The sequence below is a fragment of the Pseudophryne corroboree genome, chromosome 4, assembly GCF_028390025.1.
Source record: "Pseudophryne corroboree isolate aPseCor3 chromosome 4, aPseCor3.hap2, whole genome shotgun sequence".
NCBI classification, from domain to species: Eukaryota; Metazoa; Chordata; class Amphibia; order Anura; family Myobatrachidae; genus Pseudophryne; species Pseudophryne corroboree.
Window position 1 is genome coordinate 662,136,902 of NC_086447.1, and position 23,678 is coordinate 662,160,579.

The following is a 23,678-nucleotide window of genomic DNA, read 5'->3' on the forward strand; positions in this document are numbered from 1 at the left end:
GTCCGCTGCATGTCAGGGCCGACCCCCCCCAACCCCCTCCGCACATGTACAAAAGCATTGCAAAGCAGTGATACTTTTGTACTTCAGGAGTAGCTCCCAGCCAGCACAGCTCCTGCACGTTGGCAGGAAGCTACTCGTCGCAGCCCAGGTCGCAGCAGCTGTGTGTGATGTCACGCAGCCGCCGCGGCCTGTACCCCCCAATGGTCCGGGCACGCCTGCGTCCACTAAACGGCAGCTAAACGCTGCCGCCCCCCCCCCCCCCCCCTCCCGCCCAGCGACCGGCTCTGCCTGTCAATCAGGTAGAGGCGATTGCAGGGCTAAGACAGCCGTCAGGTGTCTGCCATGCGCCAGGTAATATAATTGCCCCGTCCCCTGTTGTCATTTTCATGGTCTGGGTGATGGTGATGTGACTGCCGGTATCCCGACTGCTGGTCATTTGTATCACACCCACTTGTCCTTTGTTAAACTGAAACTTCAAATACATTCAGAGAAAACCAAGGAATATAATAATTAAAATAAACAGGCATGATGGCTATCTAATATAGGAAAACATAAGCTAAGGCAGTAACTACCAGATATATTTTATAAAATAGAATAAAGAAAACACTCATCTGCAATGAGGGTAGAAAGTACCAACCCTTCCTAGCTATTAATGATGACTGTTTCCCATGTTATACGAAACATACCAAATTACAGGGAATTTTTTTTTACTATGTTGTATAGATTTTACAGCACAATCAAACCTTTTAAATCGACAGACTATACATGCTTTCTTATTAAGAAGACGTATGTTTCAAACATAAACGTGTAACTGCACTACTGTATGTCAGACAGCTGGATTCAAATGATAATGTAGTTTATTATACACATAGCTAAATACACCACAAATCACTAAACCATGTACATCATGTATCTGGGGCGTCTCTAGAGAGGATGGGACCCGTGTGCAGACTCTGTGTGTGGGCCCCCTCCCCTCCCGTAGCCGCTGCTAGCATTCTGAGCGCTGTATACTCTGGCACAGTGCCAGAGTCTACAGCGCATGCGCAGGATTCCGAAAAAATGGCTGCTGCAACATTTTTTCAGAGTCCTGCACATGCACTGTAGACTCTGGCACTGTGCCAGAGTCTCTAGTGGTCAGTGCTCTAGCAGCAGCGCGACGGGTATGGGAGAGGAGGGGGCCCACACACGGTCAGCGATGGACTCCGGAAAGGTAAGTATAGGAGAAATGGGTGCGGTGTGGGCCCCCCCGGGACTCAGGGGCCGTGTGCACCGCACACACTGCACCCATTATAGATACGCCAATGTTATGTATTATTAAGCAGGGTGGAAATATTTCTGAATATAGATAATTTATACACCAGGTTAAAAAAGTCCATTTTGAAGGAGAAGGGAAACAGATGGATTTGATAATAAAAAGGGGGCTGTTACTTTAAAAGAGTGACAAATAGAAGGTATGTATTTACTATTGCTCTCAGGGATGCCGAGTAGGTAGGCAAATACAAAGGGCCCAGGCCAGCCAAGGAGGTATAGCCATCATGTCAATGCTCAGTGGCATCATAGTATCTCCATTGGGGTCTAGAATGCCCACACCCCTGATAGTCCATGCCCTCTATAAGTGTTGGGCCCGGAACTTTTCATGGCGGCCTTGATTTCTATATTATTAACCTGTGCATACATAATGATAAAGTGTGTATTTTTTTAATCTTTCACTTATTAACAAAGCCAGTTGCCGACTATCAACAAACATCTATCCACCAACTCACACTGCCACATTACCGGAATCCATAGTCCAAATAGAACGGATAAACGACCCAATACAAGGGTAATATTATCAGTATCCAATCCAAAACCGGCCATGTAACACCCATCCTGGTAACCATTCAAAATCAAGGAACAATAACCCAACCAACGGCCAAGAACACCTACCTGGACTGCCAACTCTCGGGGTTCCCCACAATATACATATATGACCCATTATATCTGAGAGACATCAAACTCCTACTTAACTGCAACTCAGGCTGTGACAAACATAAAAATAAAACAAAACTCCATGTATAAATTTTCAGCATTTTACTAATCACATTTTTCTAAATATTTTTAAACATTATGTATTGTTATTTTTTTTTTTTTCCTCCACTTTTTTGGGGAAAGAAACCAACCATACATACATAGTCACAAAAATTAACAAATGCCATAAAATAAATCAACATCATAGTCACAAAAATTAACAAATGCCATAAAATAAATCAACATCTTATTTCTACACCAGTATCTTACCTCTACTGCTCTGATCTGAAGGTCGAGGTAAGAGTGCCTTCTGCCTTTATCTGCACCTGCCAGTAATGCGCTGCTCACCTCATCTGCCTACCACTACTCTCCTTTGATTACTTCCTCATTGCAATCTTATGCAAATGCCCTCACAGCCACCGAAGGACCCCCAACTAAGCACATTTTAGCAAACAACAGCACCTGGGTCATACCATGACTGTCCGTTTTAGTCTTGGGATGGCTTCTTTTGTGGGTCAAATTGCAGCTAGTGAGTCCAAAGCACCAGTATTAGGAACGGATTTCTATAGAAGCACTTACTCTCTTAAAATAACACTCATCACCCCATTTTATGAACTTCTGTAGCATATTTGTATTTCCTGTAGAAAATTTGGTTACCAAAGGGTACTCGGGCGCTTTAGGTAGGAGATATTTCGCCGAGCTGCAGTCTCAGAAAAGGGGAAGTCACTCCCGTATACAATGCACAGAAAAGAGGTGGTGAGGCTGCGCTGTGTATTTGTATTTCCTGCCTGATGGCGTGGCTCTAGAAGACCAGAAACGTTAATGAAGTAAACTTAGAGCTTTTCATGAAATTCTTGAGTGCCGTGCTGTGTTTTCTGCCTGTGCAAGACACCCAGCTTAAATTTGCACTACTACTATAATATCAGACCTTTGCAATATTTATATTATGGGGTATATTCAATTGGTGTCAAAACTGCTGTCTTGTGGGAAAGACGGCAGCTTTCGACTTTTTCAGGTTGAAAGGGGTTCCGACCTATTCAATACCCGGCTTTTTGAACCGACAAGTCGGGGAATTCGACTTGTCGGAAAGCACGTGGATTGGCGGGATAGCCGCCGATCCGCCTGCTTCTGTTGGAAACAGAACCAAATTTGACAGGTTTTGGTTCCGTTTCCGACAATCTCAATCCGACTGTAAAAAAATAAGAATTTACTCACCGGTAATTCTATTTCTCGTAGTCCGTAGTGGATGCTGGGACTCTGTAAGGACCATGGGGAATATCGGCTCCGCAGGAGACTGGGCACAACTAAAAGAAAGCTTTAGACTACTGGTGTGCACTGGCTCCTCCCACTATGACCCTCCTCCAGACTTCAGTTAGGATACTGTGCCCGGAAGAGCTGACACAATAAGGAAGGATTTTGAATCCCGGGTAAGACTTATACCAGCCACACCAATCACACCGTATAACTCGTGATACAATACCCAGTTAACAGTATGATAACAACTGAGCCTCTCAACAGATGGCTCAGCAATAACCCTTTAGTTAAACAATAACTATATACAAGTATTGCAGACAATCCGCACTTGGGATGGGCGCCCAGCATCCACTACGGACTACGAGAAATAGAATTAACGGTGAGTAAATTCTTATTTTCTCTGACGTCCTAAGTGGATGCTGGGACTCCGTAAGGACCATGGGGATTATACCAAAGCTCCCAAACGGGCGGGAGAGTGCGGATGACTCTGCAGCACCGAATGGGCAAACTCTAGGTCCTCCTCAGCCAGGGTGTCAAACTTGTAGAATTTAGCAAATGTGTTTGACCCAGACCAAGTAGCTGCTCGGCAAAGTTGTAGAGCCGAGACCCCTCGGGCAGCCGCCCAAGAAGAGCCCACCTTCCTCGTGGAATGGGCTTTTACTGATTTAGGATGCGGCAGTCCAGCCGCAGAATGTGCAAGCTGAATCGTACTACAGATCCAGCGAGCAATAGTCTGCTTTGAAGCAGGTGCACCCAACTTGTTGGGCGCATACAGGATAAATAGCGAGTCAGTCTTTCTGACTCCAGCTGTCCTGGAAACATAAATTTTCAGGGCCCTGACTACGTCCAACAACTTGGAAGCCTCCAAGTCTTTAGTAGCCGCAGGCACCACGATAGGTTGGTTCAGATGAAAAGCTGATACCACCTTAGGGAGAAATTGGGGACGAGTCCTCAATTCTGCCCTATCCATATGGAAAATCAGATAAGGGCTTTTACATGACAAAGCCGCCAATTCTGATACACGCCTGGCCGAAGCCAAGGTGTCAGGTCCGGGTGTTTTTGTGAATCCGTTAACCCGGAACCAACCACAGGTGTAGGTGCTGGGGTATGAAGAAAGCAGGGAGGACGAAGAAAGTTCCGTTTAATATATTTATTGAAAATAACAATTCAGTAAAATGGTAAATGGCAAGTTATTAATCACCATAATATACTGACGTATTGCATGAATAATAGAAATAATATGCAGGATAAATCTTAAAGAAAAAATAAAAGAAATGTTCATGGAATTGCGTTTAAAACAGGCTGGAGAATAAATGTTGAATTGTCCAAATATAAACAAGCTTTGATGCTGAACTGTAGAATGTGTTTAACTGGGTAATGCAGACATGAAGAAATAACTGTGAGGATTTGCAATAAAGTTTTGAGAGGTAACTGAGAGACTGTGAAGAATTATCCTTGTAATGGCAACATAGAAAGTAAAAGTACTAAATTGGGTTACTTGCGAGTTCCGGAGATCACTGTGAAACTGTAGCAGATGATATAAGTGATGAACGGGTTAAATGCTGAGCCGAACAAACGAACAGCTGAAGTTAGTGGAATCCTCCAAACTCTGTATGGTTGAAAGCAGGCAGACAGGGTTTCCTCATGCAAGACTCTGGGAATCCAATTGTTACCAGTAGGTGCGTGATTAACTGACAGCACAGCGGGGAGCCGGTGGATCTTTTAGCAGTGAAGGCTGCAGACGGACCTCTGGGAACGGAGGCGATATCTGGACCACGGGAATCACACAGGAAAGCACGGAGAGAGCTCAGAGCTAGAGCACAGCGTTGATACAACAAAGCACTGGCCCAGAGTAACATAATCCCAGCCTACTTAAAGGCAGCACAAGCACGGGATTGGCTTACACCTGCCCACAGGTGTTTTCACAAGTGCTCTGTATTACCTATTTGGTCTCCAACATGGCCACCTCCTATACAGCAGACACACCGCAGTGCCTTAGGCCATTTGGTCCCCGCACTCACAGTTCCCAGATTCTGCATTACCTGTGCCACCGATCACGCCGCATCCCCACACGGGCGCACAGCACCGCGAGCAACCGCACTGGCAACGGATGAACCCCAGAACCCGCAAAGGTAAGAGACCAGTTCGTGACAGTACCCCCTCTTCTACGGGTGGTCTCTGAACACCTTTGAACCTTGTCAGGATTTTTGGAGAAGTATTTCTGTACCAGTCTTGGAGCATGAACATCTTCAGAGAAAACCCAGGATCTCTCCTCCGGACCGTAACCCTTCCAGTCGACCAAAAACTGTAAACGTTCATATCGGGAACGTGAGTCCACAATCTCTTTAACTTCAAATTCCTCATTCTGCAAAGAGTGAACTTTAGGAGATTTGGACTGGGTAGTACGGAACTTATTGAGAATCAAAGGCTTCAGTAAAGATGTATGAAAGGCGTTAGGAATTCTCAAAGACGGTGGCAACTTGACTTTGTATGACACAGGGTTGAGTACCTTTACAATGGGAAATGGACCAATAAACTTGGGAGCAAATTTCTTAGAAGGAACTTTGAACCTGAGATTGCGCGTAGAAATCCAAACTTGGTCTCCCACTTTGTAATTCGGTACAGCTTTACGTTTTCTATCTGCAAAAGATTTATAACGAGCGGAAGTTTTGACCAAGGACTTACGTACACAACTCCAGATTCTAGATAGACGTTGAAGCTCTTGATCTGCCGCTGGAACCTCTAGGGCTGGCAATGGATGGAACTCTGGCACACGAGGATGAAAGCCGAAGTTAATATAAAAGGGCGTAGATTCTGAAGATGAATGGAAGAGATTATTATGAGCAAATTCTGCCAATGGAAGGTAATCAACCCAGTCATCCTATGAGGACGATATATATAGCCGGAGAAATGTTTCAAGGTCTTGGTTGACTCTCTCAGTTTGTCCATCTGTCTGAGGATGATATGCAGAAGAAAAATTCAACTTGACATTTAAAGATGAACAAAGCGACCTCCAAAACTTGGCCACAAACTGTGTTCCCCGATCAGAGATAATCTCTCGAGGAAGGCCATGCAACTTGAAGATTTCAGAGATGAACAATCTGGCTAGTAAAGGGGCTGATGGTAACCCAGTTAATGGAATAAAATGTGCCATTTTCGAAAATCGATCCACTATCACCCAAATGGTATTTCGCCCTTTTGATGGAGGTAGATCGGTTACGAAATCCATTGAGATATGAGTCCATGGTTGTTTGGGTATGGATAATGGATGTAATAAACCTGGTGGAGAACTTCTTGGACTCTTATGTTGGGCACATTTAGGACATGCTGCTATAAACTCTTGGACATCGGCTTTGAGACGTGGCCACCAATAAGACTGTCGAATAAATTTGAGAGTCTTTAGAACCCCAGGATGACCCATGAAGGAAGAGGAGTGAGCCCAGGTAAGCAGCCGTTTTCGAAGACTTGTGGCGACAAAGGTCTTGCCAGGCGGAGGAACTGGAGAGGTTCGAGTCATTAAAAAGGACGTAGGATTCACAATGGCTTGATTCGTGGTAGCATCATTTAATTCAGAAGAAGCAAAGGACCGGGAAAGGGCATCTGCCTTTTTGTTCTGAGACCCTGGACGATAGGTGAGCTTGAAATCAAATCATGTGAAGAAAAGCGCCCATCGAGCTTGTCGTGGATTCAAACACTGAGCTGACTGCAGATACAGAAGATTCTTATGATCAGTATAAACTGTAATGCGATGTTGTGCTCCTTCTAGAAGGTATCTCCACTCCTCAAATGCCAACTTGATGGCAAGTAATTCTTGCTCACCGATTGCATAATTACGTTCTGCCGGGAGGAACTTACGGGAGAAATATCCGCAGGGATGGACCTTTTTATCTTCAAAGACTTGTGATAACACAGCTCCTACTGCTTCTGTAGATGCATCCACCTCTAGTAGAAAGGGACGATTCAAATCAGGCTGTCGAAGAATGGGGGCTGACCCAAAGGCTTGCTTTAAATCAGAGAAGGCTTTGATTGCTTCTGAAGACCAGTTCGTAGGATTTGCTCCCTTGCGAGTTAGGGCTGTGATGGGAGCAGCTAACGAAGAATAATTCTTAATGAATCTCCTATAGAAATTAGCAAAGCCAAGAAATCGCTGAATCCCCTTGAGAGTTGTAGGAGTGGACCAATCTCGGATAGCTTGTACCTTACCGGGATCCATACATAGCTCAGATCCAGAAATGATGTAACCAAGGAACGGTATGGAAGATACTTCAAAAGTGCACTTCTCTAACTTACAATAGAGTTGATTTTTCCTCAGACGTGTCAGTACCTCTTTAACTTGGTGACGGTGAGACTTTAGATCCGTAGAGAATATTAGGATATCATCCAAGTACACTACTAGACACTTGTAGAGAAGATCACGAAAAAGTTCATTCACATAGCTTTGAAAAACTGCAGGTGCATTACAAAGACCAAAAGGCATTACAAGGTATTCGTAATGCCCATCCCGGGTATTAAAAGCAGTCTTCCACTCGTCCCCTGCCCGGATGCGGATTAAATTGTAGGCCCCTCGGAGATCCAATTTTGTAAACACAGTAGCTCCCTTTACCCGGTCAAATAATTCTGGAATTAAGGGTAATGGGTACTTGTTTTTCACAGTGATCTCATTGAGTGCACGGTAATCTATGCATGGTCGTAACCCACCATCCTTCTTCTTAACGAAGAAGAATCCGGCTCCTGCAGGTGAAGAAGATGGTCTGATAAATCCTTTGGTTAGATTTTCCTGTATATAATCAGACATAGCTTGCGTCTCTGGGATGGATAGCGGATAAATTCGTCCCCTAGGAGGTGTTTTACCCGGAACCAGGACGATTGGGCAGTCCCATTCGCGATGAGGAGGTAGAGAGTCTGCTGCTTGTTTACTGAAAACATCCGCAAAGGATTGATACACCGGAGGTAGGTCGGGAAGGCTAATTGACCGGAGAGGTACAATTGAGGCTAAACAGTCCTTGGTACAAGGTTTACTCCACGAAAGGACTTCCATTGTTTGCCAATTAAGTTGAGGATTATGCTTCTGCAGCCAAGGTAAACCAAGTATCACATCTTGAGAGGCTTTGGGAATCACGTAGAAGGAGACGTATTCGGAATGGAGCACACCAACTTTCATCTTGAGACATACGGTTCGATGAGTAATTATACCATCTGGAATTCGACTTCCATCCACTGCTGTAACAGCAACAGCTGCTTCCAGAGGCATAGTTTGAACTTTAGACCGTAAGACAAAGGCTGAGGAGATGAAGTTCTCGGCTGCCCCGGAATCTAGGAGAGCTGAAACTTTCACTGTAGAACTTGGAACTTCTAATTGAATAGATAAGGTCGGCTCTTTCCCAGAACGTGATTCTAAAGTAACTCCTAGCTTAACCTCTCTTGAATAAGCTAGGAGCGAGAGTTTCCCGGTCGGAGTTTGCAGAATTTAACTAAATGTTCGGAGAACCCACAGTACATGCAGAGGTTACCCTGTCGACGACGAAGTCGTTGCTCCTCTGTGAGGCGAGAGCGCCCAATCTGCATAGGTTCTTCTGTCGTTACCGGAGACTGTGATGAAGAATCTTGTCGAGGCCTAAGATGATAACGTGGACTGGATCGCTCTGCCCTGGATTTCTCTAAACATCGCTCCCTGTAGCGTAGGTCAAGTTTGTTACAGAGAGAAATCAATTCATCCAGTTTAGTTGGCACATCCCGGATAGTTAAATCATCCTTGATTTACTCTGAAAGTCCATTCCAGAACGCGGCGATCAGGGCCTCCTCATTCCAGTTTAACTCTGAAGACAATGTGCGAAACTGAATAATATATTGACTGACAGGACGTAAACCTTGACGTAGACGGAGAATCTCCAAAGATGCTGAGGTGGTCCTGCCTGGTTCGTCAAAGATTCTCCGGAAGGATGATACGAACTCCTTGTAATTAGAGAGGATAGTATCACCTCTTTCCCATAATGGTGATGCCCACTCCAGAGCCTGACCGGAAAGGAGGGCAATAATATATGCAACCTTAGAACGAGCTGATGGGAAACTGGCGGACAACAGTTCGAACTGTATCTCGCATTGATTCAGGAATCCTCTGCAAAGTTTTGGAGTTCCGTCAAACTTACTCGGAGAGGGTAACTGCAAGCGGGACGTAGGCAGCGTCACAGGAGAAGCTGTAGTGGTAACTGGGACAACCGGAGTTGGAATCAGGACTTGAGACATTTTAATAGCCGTATGAAGAGTCTCTAAACGGTCTGCCATAGTTTGCATAAACTGTACTATTTGTGTCTGTATAGACTCCTGGTTTTCCAGACGGGAAAAGATATCTGACGTAGCACCGCCTCCTGCGAATTGGTCACTTGACGGATCCATGTGGCCAGTGCTTACTGTCAGGTCCGGGTGTTTTTGTGAATCCGTTAACCCGGAACCAACCACAGGTGTAGGTGCTGGGGTATGAAGAAAGCAGGGAGGACGAAGAAAGTTCCGTTTAATATATGTATTGAAAATAACAATTCAGTAAAATGGTAAATGGCAAGTTATTAATCACCATAATATACTGACGTATTGCATGAATAATAGAAATAATATGCAGGATAAATCTTAAAGAAAAAATAAAAGAAATGTTCATGGAATTGCGTTTAAAACAGGCTGGAGAATAAATGTTGAATTGTCCAAATATAAACAAGCTTTGATGCTGAACTGTAGAATGTGTTTAACTGGGTAATGCAGACATGAAGAAATAACTGTGAGGATTTGCAATGAAGTTTTGAGAGGTAACTGAGAGACTGTGAAGAATTATCCTTGTAATGGCAACATAGAAAGTAAAAGTACTAAATTGGGTTACTTGCGAGTTCCGGAGATCACTGTGAAACTGTAGCAGATGATATAAGTGATGAACGGGTTAAATGCTGAGCAGAACAAACGAACAGCTGAAGTTAGTGGAATCCTCCAAACTCTGTATGGTTGAAAGCAGGCAGACAGGGTTTCCTCATGCAAGACTCTGGGAATCCAATTGTTACCAGTAGGTGCGTGATTAACTGACAGCACAGCGGGGAGCCGGTGGATCTTTTAGCAGTGAAGGCTGCAGACGGACCTGTGGGAACGGAGGCAATATCTGGACCACGGGAATCACACAGGAAAGCACGGAGAGAGCTCAGAGCTAGAGCACAGCGTTGATACAACAAAGCACTGGCCCAGAGTAACATAATCCCAGCCTACTTAAAGGCAGCACAAGCACGGGATTGGCTTACACCTGCCCACAGGTGTTTTCACAAGTGCTCTGTATTACCTATTTGGTCTCCAACATGGCCACCTCCTATACAGCAGACACACCGCAGTGCCTTAGGCCATTTGGTCCCCGCACTCACAGTTCCCAGATTCTGCATTACCTGTGCCACCGATCACGCCGCATCCCCACACGGGCGCACAGCACCGCGAGCAACCGCACTGGCAACGGATGAACCCCAGAACCCGCAAAGGTAAGAGACCGGTTCGTGACACAAGGCCAACAACATGACCACTTTCCACGTGAGATATTTCAATTCCACGGTCTTAAGTGGCTCAAACCAATGTGACTTTAGGAAATCCAACACCACGTTGAGATCCCTAGGTGCCACTGGAGGCACAAAAGTTCTTGTTAAGAATTTGTTCTTAACAAAAGTTAAGAACAAAAAATTCTTGTTAAGAATTTGTTCTTAACAAAAGTTTGAACTTCAGGTAGTGAAGCCAGTTCTCTCTGGAAGAAAATCGATAGAGCCGAAATCTGGACCTTAATGGAACCCAATTTTAGGCCCATAGTCACCCCTGACTGTAGAAAGTGCAGGAAACGGCCCAGCTGAAATTCTTCCGTTGGGGCCTTCCTGGCCTCACACCACGCAACATATTTACGCCATATGCGGTGATAATGGTTTGCGGTTACTTCTTTCCTAGCTTTAATCAGCGTAGGAATGACTTCCTCCGGAATGCCCTTTTCCTTCAGGATCCGGTGTTCAACCGCCATGCCGTCAAACGCAGCCGCGGTAAGTCTTGGAACAGACAGGGCCCCTGCTGCAGCAGGTCCTGTCTGAGCGGCAGAGGCCATGGGTCCTCTGATATCATTTCTTGAAGTTCCGGGTACCAAGCTCTTCTTGGCCAATCCGGAACAATGAGTATAGTTCTTACTCCTCCTTATTATCCTCAGTACCTTTGGTATGAGAGGAAGAGGAGGGAACACATAAACCGACCGGTACACCCACGGTGTCACTAGAGCGTTAACAGCTATCGCCTGCGGGTCTCTTGACCTGGCGCAATACTTTTCTAGCTTTTTGTTGAGGCGGGACGCCATCATGTCCACCTGTGGCCTTTCCCAACGGTTTACAATCATTTGGAAGACTTCTGGATGAAGTCCCCACTCTCCCAGGTGGAGGTCGTGCCGGCTGAGGAAGTCTGCTTCCCAGTTGTCCACTCCCGGAATGAACACTGCTAACAGTGCTAACACGTGATTTTCCGCCCATCGGAGAATCCTTGTGGCTTCTGCCGTCTCCGTCCTGCTTCTCGTGCCACCCTGTCGGTTTACATGGGCGACCGCCGTGATGTTGTCTGACTGGATCAGTACCGGCTGGTTTTGAAGCAGGGGTTTTGCCTGACTTAGGGCATTGTAAATGGCCCTTAGTTCCAGAATATTTATGTGTAGGGAGGTCTCCTGACTTGACCATAGTCCCTGGAAGTTTCTTCCCTGTGTGACTGCCCCCCAGCCTCGAAGGCTGGCATCCGTGGTCACCAGGACCCAGTCCTGTATGCAGAATCTGCGGCCTTCGAGCAGATGAGCACTCTGCAGCCACCACAGCAGAGACACCCTTGTCCTTGGAGACAGGGTTATCAGCCGATGCATCTGAAGATGCGATCCGGACCACTTGTCCAACAGGTCCCACTGAAAGGTTCTTGCATGGAACCTGCCGAATGGAATTGCTTCGTAGGAAGCTACCATCTTTCCCAGGATCCGCGTGCAGTGATGCACCGACACCTGTTTTGGTTTTAGGAGGCCTCTGACTAGAGATGACAGCTCCTTGGCCTTCTCCTCCGGGAGAAACACTTTTTTCTGTTGTGTCCAGAACCATTCCCTGGAACAGTAGACGTGTCGTAGGGACCAGCTGTGACTTTGGAATATTTAGAATCCAGCCGTGCTGTTGTAGCACCTCCCGAGATAGTGCTACCCCGACCAACAACTGCTCCCTGGACCTCGCCTTTATCAGGAGATCGTCCAAGTACGGGATAATTAAAACTCCCTTCTTTCGAAGGAGTATCATAATTTCGGCCATTACCTTGGTAAAGACCCTCGGAGCCGTGGATAGACCGAACGGCAACGTCTGGAATTGGTAATGACAATCCTGTACCACAAATCTGAGGTACTCCTGGTGAGGATGGTAAATGGGGACATGCAGGTAAGCATCCTTGATGTCCAGTGATACAATGTAATCCCCCTCGTCCAGGCTTGCAATAACCGCCCTGAGCGATTCCATCTTGAACTTGAATTTTTTTATATATGTGTTCAAGGATTTCAAATTTAAAATGGGTCTCACCGAACCGTCCGGTTTCGGTACCACAAACATTGTGGAATAGTAACCCCGTCCTTGTTGAAGTAGGGGCACCTTTACTATCACCTGTTGTGAATACAGCTTGTGAATTGCCTGTAACACTGCCTCCTTGCCTGAGGGAGTGGTTGGTAAGGCAGATTTGAGGAAACGGCGGGGGGGAGACGTCTCGAATTCCAGCTTGTACCCCTGAGATACTACTTGAAATATCCAGGGATCCACCCGTGAGCGAGCCCACTGATTGCTGACATTTTTGAGACGGGCCCCCACCGTACCTGGCTCCGCCTGTGGAGCCCCAGCGTCATGCTGTGGACTTAGAGGAAGCGGGGGAGGACTTTTGCTCCTGGGAACTGGCTGTATGCTGCAGCTTTTTCCCTCTACCTCTGCCTCTGGGCAGAAAGGACGCGCCCCTAACCCGCTTGCCCCTATTGGGCCGAAAGGACTGTACCTGATAATACGGTGCTTTCTTTGGCTGTGAGGGAACATGGGGTAAAAATGTAGACTTCCCAGCTGTTGCTGTGGAAACGAGGTCCGAGAGACCATCCCCGAACAACTCCTCACCCTTATAAGGCAGAACTTCCATGTGCCTTTTAGAATCTGCATCTCCTGTCCACTGCCGAGTCCATAACCCTCTCCTGGCAGAAATGGACATTGCACTAATTTTAGATGCCAGCCGGCAAATATCCCTCTGTGCATCCCTCATATACAAAAGTGCGTCTTTAATATGCTCTACGGTTAGCAATATAGTGTCCCTGTCTAGGGTATCAATATTTTCCGACAGGGAATCTGACCACGCAGCTGCAGCACTGCACATCCATGCTGAAGCAATAGCTGGCCTCAGTATAACACCTGTGTGTGTATATATAGACTTCAGGATAGCCTCCTGCTTTCTATCAGCAGATTCCTTCAAGGCGGCCGTATTCGGAGACGGTAGTGCCACCTTCTTTGACAAGCGTGTGAGCGCTTTATCCACCCTAGGGGATGTTTCCCAACGTGCCCTATCCTCTGTCGGGAAAGGGTACGCCATTAGTAACCTCTTAGAAATTACCAGTTTCTTATCAGGGGAAGCCCACGCTTCTTCACACACTTCATTTAACTCCTCAGATGGAGGAAAAGCTACTGGTAGTTTTTTCTCTCCAAACATAATACCCTTTTTTGTGGTACCTGGGGTAACATCAGAAATGTGCAACACATTTTTCATTGCCTCAATCATGTAACGTGTGGCCCTACTGGAAGTTACATTAGTCTCATCGTCGTCGACACTGGAGTCAGTATCCGTGTCGACATCTGTGTCTGCCATCTGAGGTAGCGGGCGTTTTAGTGCCCCTGATGGCTTTTGAGACGCCTGGGCAGGCAAAGGCTGAGAAGCCGGCTGTCCCACATTTGGTATGTCGTCAAACCTTTTATGCAAGGAGTCGACACTGTCGCGTAATTCCTTCCACAGCACCATCCACTCAGGTGTCGACCCCGCAGGGGGTGACATCACATTTATCGGCATCTGCTCCGCCTCTACATAAGCCTCCTCATCAAACATGTCGACACAGCCGTACCGACACACCGCATACACACAGGGAATGCTCTGACAGAGGACAGGACCCCACAAAGCCCTTTGGGGAGACAGAGAGAGAGTATGCCAGCACACACCAGAGCGCTATATAACACAGGGATCCCACTATAAATGAGTGTTTTCCCTTATAGCTGCTTATTTTATATATACTGCGCCTAAATTTAGTGCCCCCCCTCTCTTTTTTACCCTTATGTAGCTTGACAACTGCAGGGGAGAGCCAGGGAGCGTCCTTCCAGCGGAGCTGTGAGGGAAAAATGGCGCCAGTGTGCTGAGGGAGATGGCCCCGCCCCTTTTCCGGCGGACTTCTCTCGCTTTTTCTGGAATTCTGGCAGGGGTATTTTTACACCTATATAGCCTTCCTGACTATATATGGTGTAGATTTGCCAGCCAGGGTGTCTTATATTGCCCTCAGGGCGCCCCCCCCCCCCAGCGCCCTGCACCCATCAGTGACCGGAGTGTGAGGTGTGCATGAGGAGCAATGGCGCACAGCTGCAGTGCTGTGCGCTACCTTGTTGAAGACAGAAGTCTTCTGCCGCCGATTTTCAGGAACACTTCTTGCTTCTGGCTCTGTAAGGGGGCCGGCGGCGCGGCTCCGGGACCGAACAGCGAGGTCGGGTCCTGTGGTCGATCCCTCTGGAGCTAATGGTGTCCAGTAGCCTAAGAATCCCAAGCTACCACCAGTTAGGTAGGTTCGCTTCTTCTCCCCTTAGTCCCTCGTTGCAGTGAGTCTGTTGCCAGCAGATCTCACTGTAAAATAAAAAACCTAAGATATACTTTCTTTCTAGGAGCTCAGGAGAGCCCCTAGTGTGCATCCAGCTCAGCCGGGCACAAGATTCTAACTGAAGTCTGGAGGAGGGTCATAGTGGGAGGAGCCAGTGCACACCAGTAGTCTAAAGCTTTCTTTTAGTTGTGCCCAGTCTCCTGCGGAGCCGCTATTCCCCATGGTCCTTACGGAGTCCCAGCATCCACTTAGGACGTCAGAGAAAAGTCGGATTTAGCAGGGCATCCCCACGGCCAGGCTCCTCACTCCTGGCAGCGCACCCCGGCCGCAGCTGACAGCTCCCCTCGCTACCGCTGACAGCTCCCACCAGCCACCGCTGACAGCGCAGCCAGCAGCCGCTGACAGCAGCAGCAGGACGGGACACCGGGAACTGCCAAATCAGACAGTTGGATTTGGCCGCTCATTGAATAGGGCTTGTCGGATCCATTCCGACAAATGCATGTCGGAATGAATCCGACTTTAATTGAATATACCCCTAAGTGTTTTTAGTGAACATTTTGGGTGTCATGGAAATTCCTTCTTGATTAATTTAACTAAAAACGAAAACTTGTAGTGCAGGATATACTCAACTGGTGCTCAGTTTTGGGAATACTTAAAATCTCTAAGACTCCATAGTGGTTGAGTACAAAATCCTGGCTGTCACAATCCCAGTGGTCAGAATGCTGACAGCGGCATCACAGCAGTGAAAATCCTGATGTATCTTGGCAAGTATGTTAACCTTATTCCTAACCCATCCCTAACTGTCCCTTTCCACTGCCTAACCGCCCACCGCTCCCATCCGCCTAACCCTAACTCTCCCCCTAGTGCTTAACCCCAACCATCAGGATCCTGACCGTCTGGATTCCGCTGTCAGTATTCTGAATGTCGGGATCCTGACTGACAGGATCCTGACAGCACAAAAGGGTGTGGCAGTCTTTGTTCATTAAAGCTGTATGTTTACTGAATTTTTCAATTTGCTGCAGGCCTGTCTTAGGATAACTGTACTGGAACTGTATAACAGCAAGTGCAGAGCAGCAATAGCAGCACTTTCCAGGTGGCAGGGGTCATGCATAGAAATACTCTCTCAGAAAACAAAAATACATTTTGGTGAAATACTGTATGTGAGGCATCTCCTGTTCCTCTTTGTTTAACATGCTGAAGTATCCTCATGCATCTTGCCTCAATGCGGGTAATTCCAAGTTGATCGCGGCAGGAATTTTGTAAGCAGTTGGGCAAAACCATGTGCACTGCAGGGGAGGCAGATATAACGTGCAGAAGGAGTTAGATTTGGGTGGGTTATTTTATTTCTGTGCAGGGTAAACACTGGCTGCTCTATTTTTACACTGCAAATTAGATTACAGATTGAACACACCACACCCAAATCTAACTCTCTCTGCACATGTTACATCTGCCCCCCCTGCAGTGCACATGGTTTTGCCTAACTGCTAACAAAATTCCTGCTGCGATCAACTTGGAATTACCCCCAATATGTCATGCGTTGCGAGATACTTAGCACAAGTGAGCCACACCAAGCAGTGTAGTGTAGTAACTTTTTCTTTAAAGCTGCATCTTATTCACACTGCAGACACAGCAAAACACTACTCAGTCTGTACCACAGGCACCGGGCTCAGGAGCGGTTATTGGTGCGGGCAAGCAGTGCCTGCACACGGGGCGCTACGGCCTGGGGGCGCGGCCGCAGGCACCGCCGCCTACCCGCACGCCGCTCCCCGGCTGCAGCAGACGCCGTGGGCTGTGTGGGCGTCCGCTGCAGCCGGCTCCAGTGACAGACACTAGAGGTCATTATTGACCGCTAGTGTCTGTGCGGCGCTGCTATGGGAGAGACGTCATGACGTCTCTCCCATAGAGAGGAGCCGCGGGATACCAGACGGAAGAGCAGCAGCAGCAGCAGCAGTCGGGAAGCAGGAGCGGGGCAGTGGTAAGTATTGTTTTTTTAAGCAACAGGGGCCACAGCAACAGAGGGCACAACTACTGGGGGCAAAGCAATAGGGGGCACAATTACTGGGGCAAATCTACTGGGGGCATAGCTACAGGGGGCACAACTACTGGGGGCAAAGCAACAGGGGGCACAGCGATGGGGCACAACTACTGGGGCAAACCTACTGGAGTCATAGCTATAGGGGGCACAACTACTGGGGCAAATCTACTGGGGGTATAGCTACAGGGGTCACAGCTACAGGGGGCAAGTCTACTGGGGGCAAATCAACTGGGGGGCACAACTACTTGGGGCAAATCTGGGGGCACAGCTACTGGGAGCATAACTGTGAAGCCACACCCCTATTTTTTGCCGCACGCCATCGGCGCGCACAAACTGTTTTGCTGGGGGGGCAGTGGAATCATTCGCACTGGGTGCCACAAGGTGTAGATCCGGCCCTGACCGGGCTGCAACTTTAAACACACAGCAATTTGTTTTAAGTATGTAAAAATTGCAGCTGAAGCAAAATGGAACTTGGGGTGAAAAAAGCTGTGGCACTGTATCGTAGCATGTACAAGTGTCGCGTGGCAAATTAATAAGTGCAGTCTTATGAAGCGGTATGCAGTCTTATGAAGCGGAGTCTGCGGGAGACACTCGGTATTCGGGTGGGCCCCCGCAGCCCCCGGAAGAGTGGGCACCCCTCCCGCATTCTGCCCACTTCCTAGTGAAGTGGGAAGAATAGGGAGAATAACACGGCAAAATCATGGACCCGGTGGAGGGGCAGAGTCTAATGACGCAATTATATGCTAATTGCGTCATTTTAGCCCCGCCCCTACTGATGCAATCAGCTTGGCCCCTCCCTCATCACCGCCCACCTGCTTCTCCTCTCCGGGCATCTCCTGGAGAGGAGATTTGAAATATCGGCAAGTATGCATCACATTGTGTCTATGACATACATTCCAGTGAAAAAGAAATGAAAAAATGTGTTGAGTCGTATAGGACCTGGCATGACAAGAAGGCCTGCTTGGTGTGACTGTGGCAATAGTGTATGATGATACATCTGTATATGTCTATCAATTTTGTGATTTTTTTGAAATAAATAAATAACATAGTACAAGTACAAAAAAAAAGTGCACCAAGAAAGGTAGGATTAATCAATGAATGAAGGGGAGTTTTTTCAGCCAGGGGCAAATCTAGAGAGGGGACATGATCAGTGTCCCTATAACACCTATAATCCGGCTCTGGTGTCCATCATTTTGTCAGGCTTCTTACTAGTTCATATATACAAGTTGTTTGACTGCAACAAAATTTGCAGGATAAGCTTGCAAAAAGGCAATTGAAGAAGCCTATATAACAAACATCTGAGTGTTACATGTACCCCTGCAATACTTCATGTATCAAAGCTTGAAAATAGATAAATTTGTGAAAGAAAAAGTGCTAGCCAATCAGCTTCTGCATTACATTTTACAGGCTGTGTTAGTAGGTGATTGGTTGGTACTTTACCTCTTACAATTTTATCTCTCTCCAAGCTTTAATAATTACCCCCCTTTGCCTGTAATTGCCATCTCAGGAAAATGAAGTAACACACACTTAACTGTTTGATCAATGCATTTTTATTTTTAGTTTCACATTTAAAAAAAATATATATATGTTTTATTGTATATTTTATTAATTTGTCTGGATTTCAGTTCCACCACACATGCCAGTTGGTTTAAGGGCGTATCCTATTAGGTGTGGTGAGTTAAAACCGGTAATAATGGACTTTTTAGCTATCGGGCTATCCAATTACAGCCCCTTTTTACCGGTAACTCACCCATTATCGGCGAATAACACATGGCATCCGTGATAACATTGCGGACCCATGTGTTTGCATCCAACAAAGGGTCACCTGGGGCTGCTTACCGGGGATTCTGCTTCGCGTGCCTCAGAATCCCCAATAAGTGCCGGCTTACGGGGCTAATAGGATAGCCCCAGGGGAATCCTTTAGCTGCGGTAACTCATCACACCTAATAGGATATCGCCCCAAGCATGTGCACAGTCTGGCCTGGAGAATCAGTAAGTTAACCCTTACCACTCAGAACCAAAACTGCCAAAGCAGCTGCCCCACCAAAATCTTATTGATAAATACCGGCAAAGACTATTTATCCTGGGCACCAGAGTGTCTCACAGGACAAAGGCTAATCCAATTTTCCATTTACGTTATACATTTGAATATTTAGAGAGGGTAGATGCTTCCAATGGTTTTACTGTAGATAGAATGCTTAATAAAAATGGAAACTTATTTAAAATCCATTCAACTATATACAATCCTTTGTTTAATAATAATAATAATAATAATAATAATAATAATAACAACAACAACAACAATCTAGTAATAAACAAGAATCCCAGCTTTAAATTTTGGTGCCGTTATTACAACCCTTTCTATTTAACTGAGCAGTGAACCAGTGAAGAGCTCTCAGATAGTATCACATCCAAAATAAGATTCAGAATCAAGATACATCTTCCATTACATTGCTGTATTCGTTAGGGAGTCCAGTTCTCTGTGAGACCTAGAAAATCCAACAAAATGTGAGCACAAGATGCCGCTTTCTGTCACAATGACCAATACAATGAGATGCAGCTGTCACATTCATTTTGTATGAGATAAATGACTGTGCCAGGCATAACTGTTAAGAGTTCTGCACAATGAAAAGCAAGTAGCATCCACAAAAGTTTGTGTCTTACAATCTGTGTTACCCACACTTGCATAGATGACCCTATACATTACAGATGACATTCTGTTAAAGGTGAACCACATGAAGTCTTCCTTGTACAATCTTTATTTTGACTGTGTATTCTGATTACTTTTGCAATACTTACCTAAAATCTAAATACAGGTATTTATTCAAGCAGAGTTTATAATTAAAACGGGATCAGTATGATTTACCTACAATTAAAATTCCAACGGTCAAAATCCCGGCAACAATTGATCTATGGTCAAAATACAGACAAGGTCAAAATACAGACATGGTCAAAATACCAACATTTAAAATGTCGACACGTTCAAAATACCGACATTTAAAATGTCGTCAGGTCGAAAAGTTGGCTTTAAAAAAAAAAAAATTAGTGTGTATGTCGACATGACAACATGAACACGATATAAGTGTACTGCGTCGCCTCGCATGGCTTGACTGCATCCCATTGATATATATACTCACATGCTGGCTAATCCATCTTTACTGACAAATTCGTTTATTTCATATTTCAGTTTCATTAAATGTAAGGTCCAGTCCTTATGTTGAAGTGGAAGACTCTAAAAATCTCCAGAAATAATTAGCAATGCTGTATATCTTAGGGGTCCTTCTTTGCCTCGTGATGTAACTTCCACATGAAATACAGTATTCTACAACTAAGATAAGGAATGGTGACATACCTGAACACCATAAACTTGCAGTATGTGATTGACTTAATGTGAGCAGAAAGGGTGGTTACTGGCAACAGACCATCAGCCTCTTCGTTCTGAGAACATGAATTTCATGGAGTCAAAGAGGAATGCACAGACAGCAGCTATTAGTGTATCTCTCCTTAGTCTCTTTATTTTCCTAGGTTTTCAATTTTTTTGTGTTTTTTTATACATAAACCTGCTATATATAAATATTTTGCACAGGCAATTGTTGTTGTAAGCTACACAAATATGAACAGTCTGGATGCACTCCAAAACCTAGCCCTCCCACTTAGTAAGTTCATTCACTTTCACATGCTCCCTTGAGAAATGATCAACATCCTAGTGGAGCAACTGTTATAAACAGCTTAATGTCTAGCTGGTAGGTCTCTTCATCTCTCTCTCTCTCTCTCTCTCTCAATAAATATTGTATTTATTAGAAATACAAGGGCCTATTACAGATGTGGACACGTGTTAGTATCCATTAGAGATGAGCGGGTTCGGTTCCTCGGGATCCGAACCCCCCCGAACTTCACCCATTTTACACGGTTCCGAGGCAGCCTCGGATCTTCCCGCCTTGCTCGGTTAACCCGAGCGCGCCCGAACGTCATCATCCCGCTGTCGGATTCTCGCGAGATTCGTATTCTATATAAGGAGCCGCGTGTCGCGCCATTTTCACTCGTGCTTTGGAGATGATAGCGAGAGGACGTGGCTGCGTTCTCTCAGTTTCTGTGTTCAGTGTACTGCAAATATCTGTGCTGTGTGCTGCAAATATCTGTGCTCAGTGTGCTGCAAATATCTGTGCTCAGTGTGCTGCAAATATCTACGTTCTCTGCCTGAAAAACGCTCCATATCTGTGCTGCATTGTAGTATATAGTAGGAGGACAGTGCATAATTTTGCTGACCACCAGTATATATATAGCAGTACGGTACAGTAGTCCATTGCTCTACCTCTGTGTCGTCAAGTATACTATCCATATCTGTGCTGCATTGTAGTTGTGCGCAGTATTATAGTAGGAGGACAGTGCAGAATTTTGCTGACCACCAGTATATATATAGCAGTACGGTACAGTAGTCCACTGCTCTACCTCTGTGTCGTCAAGTATACTATCCATCCATATCTGTGCTGCATTTTAGTTGTGCACACTATATAGTAGGAGGACAGTGCAGAATTTTGCTGACCACCAGTATATATATAGCAGTACGGTACAGTAGTCCACTGCTCTACCTCTGTGTCGTCAAGTTTACTATCCATCCATACCTGTGCTGCATTTTAGTTGTGCGCAGTATATAGTAGGAGGACATGCAGAATTTTGCTGACCACCAGTATATATATAGCAGTACGGTACAGTAGTCCATTGCTCTACCTCTGTGTCATCAAGTATACTATCCATATCTGTGCTGCATTGTAGTTGTGCGCAGTATATAGTAGGAGGACAGTGCAGAATTTTGCTGACCACCAGTATATATATAGCAGTACGGTACAGTAGTACACTGCTCTACCTCTGTGTCGTCAAGTATACTATCCATCCATACCTGTGCTGCATTTTAGTTGTGCGCAGTATATAGTAGGAGGACAGTGCAGAATTTTGCTGACCACCAGTATATATATAGCAGTATGGTACAGTAGGCCATTGCTATTGATATATTACTGGCATATAATTCCACACATTAAAAAATGGAGAATAAAAATGTGGAGGGTAAAACAGGGAAAGATCAAGATCCACTTCCACCTTGTGCTGAAGCTGCTGCCACTAGTCATGGCCGAGACGATGAAATGCCATCAACGTCGTCTGCCAAGGCCGATGCCCAATGTCATAGTAGAGAGCATGTAAAATCCAAAAAACAAAAGTTCAGTAAAATGACCCAAAAATCAAAATTAAAAGCGTCTAATGAGAAGCGTAAACTTGCCAATATGCCATTTACGACACGGAGTGGCAAGGAACGGCTGAGGCCCTGACCTATGTTCATGGCTAGTGGTTCAGCATCACATGAGGATGGAAGCACTCATCCTCTCGCTAGAAAACTGCAGTGACACTCCTAGATGGGCCAGGTGTTTGTGTCGGCCACTTGGGTCACTTAGCTTAGCCATCCAGCGACCTTGGTGCACCTCTTTTTTTCTTTGCATCATGTGCTGTTTGGGGACTATTTTTTAAATTTTCCATCCTGTCTGACACTGCAGTGCCACTCCTAGATGGGCCAGGTGTTTGTGTCGGCCACTTGGGTCGCTTAGCTTAGCCATCCAGCGACCTTGGTGCACCTCTTTTTTTCTTTGCATCATGTGCTGTTTGGGGACTATTTTTTAAATCTTCCATCCTGTCTGACACTGCAGTGCCACTCCTAGATGGGCCAGGTGTTTGTGTCGGCCACTTGGGTCGCTTAGCTTAGCCATCCAGCGACCTTGGTGCACCTCTTTTTTTCTTTGCATCATGTGCTGTTTGGGGACTATTTTTTAAATCTGCCATCCTGTCTGACACTGCAGTGCCACTCCTAGATGGGCCAGGTGTTTGTGTCGGCCACTTGGGTCGCTTAGCTTAGTCATCCAGCGACCTCGGTGCAAATTTTAGGACTAAAAATAATATTGTGAGGTGTGAGGTGTTCAGAATAGACTGGAAATGAGTGGAAATTATGGTTATTGAGGTTAATAATACTATGGGATCAAAATGACCCCCAAATTCTATGATTTAAGCTGTTTTTGAGGGGTTTCTGTAAAAAAACACCCGAATCCAAAACACACCCGAATCCAACAAATAAATTTCAGGGAGGTTTTGCCAAAACGCGTCCGAATCCAAAACACGGCCGCGGAACCGAATTCAAAGCCCGAAAAATTTCCGGTGCAGTATCCATACTACTCATTAAAACAATGCTTCTCCTTAAAAGTTATGAAATTAAAACTATTGGGGCAGATGTATTAAGCCTTGAGAAGTAATAAAGCAATGATAAGTGGAAAGTGATAACGCACCAGCCAATCATTACGGATTTGAATAATGACAGTTAGGAGCTGACTGGCTGGTGGGTTATCACCTTTCACTTATCACTGCTTTATCACTTCTCTAGGCTTAATACATCTGCCCCATTGTTTCAAGTATCAATGAATGCCTTTGATATGTCACAGAATAAAGCAAAGAAACAGTGAAAAGTTA

The 23,678-nt window shown here is 45.8% G+C and overlaps 1 protein-coding gene across 2 annotated transcripts in view; it reads right to left on the minus strand.

The window, feature by feature from the left end:
• The window catches only part of KIF26B (kinesin family member 26B), a 707,075-nt gene that overhangs the window by 292,383 nt on the left and 391,014 nt on the right, over positions 1-23,678 (minus strand). The window lies entirely within an intron of this gene.